General features: G+C 44.8%; 1 long non-coding RNA gene across 2 annotated transcripts in view; it reads right to left on the minus strand.

The window, feature by feature from the left end:
- Positions 1–6,396, minus strand: part of LOC107183644 — a 7,657-nt gene extending 1,261 nt beyond the window's left edge. Inside the window, exons 1-2 of one of the 2 annotated variants that reach the window (XR_001514430.1) lie at positions 6,229–6,396; positions 4,432–4,683 (exon numbers count right to left, since the gene is read on the minus strand). This is a non-coding gene — a long non-coding RNA (uncharacterized LOC107183644). Of the gene's footprint in view, positions 1–4,431; positions 4,783–6,228 lie in introns of those variants that run through there. The other variant, XR_001514429.1, reaches the window with a different exon arrangement.
- Positions 6,397–6,421: the final 25 nt, after the last annotated feature.

The raw sequence follows: 6,421 nt of genomic DNA on the forward strand, positions 1-6,421 counted from the left end.
CTTTTAAAGACTCATCTGTTGCTAAATAGTAAATTTTAGTTCATTTACTATAGGCAGATTTTATAAATATCCTTGGTGAATTTGAAGGAATTGCACTTTAGCCCAGCTGGTGTGGCTTAGTGGTTGAGCATGGACCTATGAACCTGGAGGTCACTAGTAAGGACCAGATTTCAACATCTACTGATATCATTATATGTTTAGTAGAGGCCCGGTGCACAAATTCATGTTCAGGTGGGATCCAGGTGGCCCACCCAGATCGGGGTGATCAGGGCAGGGCTGCTAGTCAATTCCCGGTCAGGGCACAATCGGTGATTCAAGAGAAAATACTTTAAATATCAAAATATTTAGAGTCAATTTGGGGAAAATTGATGAAGTCTGACATTCTCAAATATATTTTCAAAATTGGTCCTCTTTGATCATTTCAAGTAAATCGAATGTGAAATGAAAGATGTCAAATCAGACTCTCACATATTGTGTTTTTTCCCTTGTGCCTCAAAAACCAACATAATTCGTTCCTTGTTCATTCTAAAAATTATGTAGTGGTAGTCATATAACCTACATTTTGTTAAATATTAAATACTGTAAGTTTATTTTCCTAACAGCTTCATTTTTAAAAATAACAAATTAAAGCTGTGTATTTAAATATCTTATATAATAAAAAAAGTAATATGCAAATTGGCTAAACGGCAGAACAACCAAAACGCCCGCAGCCCCTCGCCCCAGCTGGCCCACCCCCGATGGTGCCCATTGGGCAGGCCAGCTGGACCCTACCAGTGCACGAATTTGTGCACCGGGCCTCTGGTTTACTATAAAATGTCTATTGTCATTTTAAATATATTCACTTGTAAGGATACTTGTCTAGTACCAATTATCCCGTCTGAACACTCAGCAACCTTCCCCGAAACCATGTGAAAACTGTTTCCTTCTTCATCTGGTGGAGTCAGAAGTAAAAAGAAGTAAAGAGAGAAAGATGCAGAAATAATTTAACTGCTTCCGAGTTCCTCCCAGCCAGGCCTTCCTCGTGTAGTTTTATTACTTGTTTTTAGTTGACGCCCAAAGACAACAGGCAATAAACCCTGGACTACAGATCAGGAGTCTAGGCCAGATCCAGGCTGCCTCTGTCCATATTGCTCCATTGCCATGTACCGACTGCACACTGTTGGGTCAAGTAACCAACCCCACTGTGTCCTCATCTGTGAAGTGGGGCAATACTAAGTGCACTTAGCCCTCATAGCGTTGTTACAAGAACTGAGTTACAGACCTGTCAGAATGGCTATCATCAACAAATCAACAAACAGCAAGTTTTGGCAAGGATGTGAAAAAAGATAACCCTTGTGCACTGTTGGTGAGATTGCAAATTTGTGCAGCCACGACGGAAAACAGTATGAAGTTTCCTCAAAAAATTAAAAATAGAACTACCTTCTGATCCAGCAATCCCACTCTGGGTATAGATCCAAATAAATCCAAAACACTGATTCGAAAAGATATATGCACCCCTATATTCACTGTAGTGTTATTTACAGTAGCTGAACTAGGGAAGCAACCCACGTACCCATCAGTAGACCAGTGGATAAAGAAGATGTGGTGTACATACAGTGGAATATTACTGGGCCATAAAAAAGGATGAAATCTTACCATTTGCAACAACATGGGTGGCCCAAGAAGGTATTATACTAAATGTCATAGACATACAAATGCTATATGATTTCACTTATATGTGGAATCTAAAAAACAAAATAAATGAACAAACAAAACAGAAACAGCCCTAGCCAGTTTGGCTCAATGGATAGAGCGTCCGCCCATGGAGTAAAGGGACCCAGGTTTGATTCCAGTCAAGGGCACGGACCTCTGTTGCAGGGTCAACCCAGGAGGCAACCAATCACTACGGCCGTCTCTCTGTCTCTCCTGCCCCCCCTCTTTCCACGTAGCTTTTTACTTTACTTTAAAATTATATCCTAAGCAGAATAGTAGTGTGCTAATGATGTTTATCAACAACGTAGAGTGAAAGACGCCCGACTTGTCTCAGCTGCCAGTCTCAGTGGTGTACATACTCCCACCCGGGCTGACTTCAAGCTCCAATGGGCAATCAAAGATCGAAATAAAAATCAAGGCAAAAGCAATAACAATGACAAAGGAAAATTTATGACATAGCTACAACCTGACAAAATAAACATGAGCCCAAAATGCCTCATGTCCTTTGACCCTTTGATTCTCTAACTGAAAATTTAGCCATAGGAGGCACGGTGGCTGGAGCCAGCTCCCTAGCTGATAGTGACATTTCCAGGAATTTTATAAGCAGGTTGTTAACCATGACCATTATTCAAAAGGATGGTATATAAAATCATAATTTAAAAAATTATTCTTAAAACGAAGTTAATAAATGCTAAAAATGCTATGCTTTCAAATGATATTGTACTATTATCCCTGCTTTTTAGGTTTTTACATCTCCCGTGTGACTACACACTGCTTCCCAACTCTGCATTCAGTGACATCTGCTGGTGGTAAGAAGCAATGTACTCATAAGATTTCTTAGAGGATTTTAAATGTGGAGTTTAGGAGTGCAGAGAAGTGTTAATAGAGATGAGGAAACTACTGTTTTCCAACGGAGGAGGCAGTGATTAAAGAGACAAGGAAGTAAGAAGGTGGTAGGTGAGTGGGTCATTGGGAAAACAAAATGGTAGAAGCATGGTAACAGGAAATGGGAAATAAAGTGGGACTGTATCAGTGAAAGTATGCTGTGACTGTGCAATGTGAAGAAAGCTAACCTGGAAGGGAAGGTATTCTAGGTCCCAGATTATGTAATTGTCTAGGGCAGTGGTCGGCAAACTGTGGCTCGTGAGCCACATGCGGCTCTTTGGTCCCTTGAGTGTGGCTCTTTCACAAAATACCAACTTCTGCGCATGGGCCACGAAGTTTCAATCGCACTGTACATGCGCGACCGCACGTGGTATTTTGTGGAAGAGCCACACTCAAGAGGCCAAAGAGCCGCATGTGGATCGTGAGTGTTCCCTATTGGAGCTTTTAGTCCTCTGGAGGGGCTCAGAGACACCAAGACCAACTGCTTGGGACTGAAAAAAAGTGGCTGGAAACAGGAAATGAACCCAACAAGGTGATGACAGCAGCAAGATGGCACGGCTTGGATTCCCACATGCACACTCAAGGGCCTGGGGTGTCAGAGGGGACTCACGGGGGCACCGTGGGGCTCTGTGCATTTTCAAAGGGAACAGTGCTCCATGACATGCGTTGAACATGGCTTAAACTGGCTGTTCAAGTTATTAGCAGTTTCAACATTTGATAGCACTATATTTGACTGATGATGTCATATATTTGCAAAGCTGGCTTTGGGGTGAAAAACAGTACCTCATGGAAATTAATGAGGAACAGGAAATGAGGGAGGTGGTGCCAGGGTTTGAGAAGTTATGCGGTGCCCAATGGGTATACGCATCCAAGAAGTAATGGTGGTCATTTAAAAATACAATGAAAATGTTACTTTATACTTCAATTTATCTGTTCAAATGGCTACTGAATTGTTAAAACACAAATACTTCTTAGGTTGTTAGGACCTGACTACTTACGGAAAAGAACTGTCTGGTGGTTTTATTGGTTGTTTGGGGGTTCGTTTGTTTGTTTGCTTGCTTGCTGTGGCTTTTGAGGACCGTGAAGAAATTGTGTAGACCCTAAGGGGGCTGTGAACTGAATAGGAGCCCCTGGCTTCCACGTCCAACTCACCAAGAAGAAATGAGTGGAATTCTGGGTGCAGAGTACCACAAGACACGACCATATTAAAGGCAAAAGAAAGAGGGATTAAACCTAGAAAGAGGGATTAAAGGTAAGAAGTCAAGTACAAGAATAATAAGCAATGGTGTGTGCAGCACTACTTATAAAAGCAAAAGAATGGAAACAACCTGAAATAGAAGGATAACTGAATAAACTGTGGGACAACACATGATGTGCAACTTTGAGAGAAAAAGAATATTGCTGCCTGCGACTGTGCAATGATCTCCAAGATATAATATTAGATAAGAAAATCAAACTGGAGGAAAGTACTTATACTAGATCATCATTTCTCTAAAAACAGTGTAGGCTATAAATATTTACCTAAACCTGTGCTTTTTTTTTTTTTTTAAATTCCTAGAAGGGATAGACCAGGAGAATCAAGGAAATTCTACACGCTGGAACTCAGCAAGGCAAATGATTGACGCTAGAGAAGAGGAATTGTGGATTCCACATGTGGAGACCAGTTAGGGAGAGCAAGTCACTCAACAAATATTTAATGAGCACCTACTGTGTGTCAGACTCTCAGAATACAATAAAGGAAAGACTCCCAATTGCGAAAGGTAGGCACACAGACAAATAATAATAGATACAACGAAACAGGCAAACTGAACAGACAGAATGCTCAGGACAAGGGTGGGGGAGGTGGCTCACTACCTGTTAGCGTGGGTACCGAGGCTCTAATGCAGACTTGGCATTGCCCTTTATTTTCTTCTTGTCCCTCGTACAGCAGACATCGCTCTACCACTCAGCCTGGGCTCAGCCTCAGGATCCTTTCAACACTGCACTCCAGGTACCGACAGTGGATCAGCGCTGGTCATCACACGGGCTCATGCTGCCCACCTGGTTGTAGAGTCTGATGATCCATGGCAAAGATTGGAGTACTCAATTTTACGCCCATCTAAAAAACTGAAGAAAGATAAACTAGTTAATTATACAGTTGGCCCTGGAACAACATGGGTTTGAACTGCCTGGGTCCACTTTATGCAAATTTTTTCAATAAATACTGTAAATGTGTAAAAAATTTTTTTAAATAAATCAATAACAGAAAAAATAAATAGAGCCCCGCCAATGTGTCTTAGTGGTTGAGCATCAACCTATGAACCAGGAAGTGGAGGTTCAATTCCTGGTCAGGGTACATGGCCGGGTTTGGGGTTCCATCCCCAGAAGGGGGCGCGGTAGGGGCAACCAATCAGTAATTCTCTCTCATCATTGATGTTTCTGTCTCTTTCTCCCTGTCTCTTCCTCTCTGAAATGGATAAAAACATGTGAAAAGTATCACAGCTTTAACAATATATAAAAATATTTTTAAAAAATAAATAGAATTCGCCCTAACCGGTTTGGCTCAGTGGAGAGTGTCGGCCTGCGGACTGAAAGGTCCCAGGTTCGATTCCGGTCAAGGGCATGTACCTTGGCTGCATGCACATCCACAGTAGGGGGTGTGCAGGAGGCAGCTGATCCATGTTTCTCTCATGGATGTTTCTCTCTATCCCTCTCCCTTCCTCTCTGTAAAAAATCAATAAATTAAAAAAAATAGAATTTAAAAAAGCAATGATATGATTAGACTTCAAGCTCCCATTTAAGAGATAGAAAGCCCAATAGCTGGTCATTCCCCCAGTGACAAGAAGGACAAATGGATGACCTACGGAATCACAACTTCTGCACTCATGGGACAACCGAGGTCACGGGGCAACAAACTAAGTCAAAATGGGAGGGAAGTCAGGAGCCCTGGGTGCAGGACTCAAACACTGCCTCCCGGGAGGGCTCCCCAGATGCCACGGAAGCTGGCAGGGAAACGGAAGCTGGCAGGGAAATGGGGATCGAGCCGCCCCTGGTTTTTAAAGTCAAACGTGCACTAGTGCGAGGGGACAGCACCTCTGGGAGCCACACACAGGGGAGCCCCTGGCGCTGTACCCAGACCTGAGCCGGGGCACGAGGGCCGAGCAGGCCTCCCTCCTGCAGACCGGGGCAGCGACCACCCCCCACAGGACCTGGCAGGGACCACGGAGAACGACACGCCCGAGCAGCCCCGCGGCGGCTGGACCGATGGACACACCAGGCTTCGTTTCCCCAATCACCCAACAAAGACGCCCCTGAAATCCTATGTCATGTTCACAGAAGAAACACTACTAATTCACAAGCTTTTCGAAAACATAGAAAGAAGCACATCCCAACTGATGGCATGAAGCCAACACGACCCCGACACCGAAATCCAAAAAAATTAAAAATAAAAGGCGCTGCAAGATAATAAAGGCCGACCCGGCCGGGCATCGCTTGCTGCGCGCAGGTTGGGGTGAGCTTTCCCAGGAGCGCGGGTGCGCATCCTGTGCGGGGCGCACGCGGACTGAGAAGCTACCCGTGTGTCTGAGGTTCCTGCTCAACTGCGCATCCATCTGGGGGTGCAGGGATGGGGGGGCGACAATGTTTTCACCCTGAGACCAAACCAGCAAAAACGTGGCCACGTCCGTGCGGCTCCGGTCCGAAGGCCTCTCTCTGAATAAGAAGCCGTCTCCACTGCGCCCCTCTTCCGGAGCTGCACCTGGGGGTGCCCCTCTTCCAGAGCTGCGCCTCTGAGGGCGCAGGCAACACACGGTCCCCGGACGCACGGTGACGTCAGCAGAGCGCTTCTCCTCGGCGCCCCCAGGGG

The sequence above is a fragment of the Myotis davidii genome, unplaced genomic scaffold (genome assembly GCF_000327345.1).
Source record: "Myotis davidii unplaced genomic scaffold, ASM32734v1 scaffold221, whole genome shotgun sequence".
NCBI lineage: Eukaryota > Metazoa > Chordata > Mammalia > Chiroptera > Vespertilionidae > Myotis > Myotis davidii.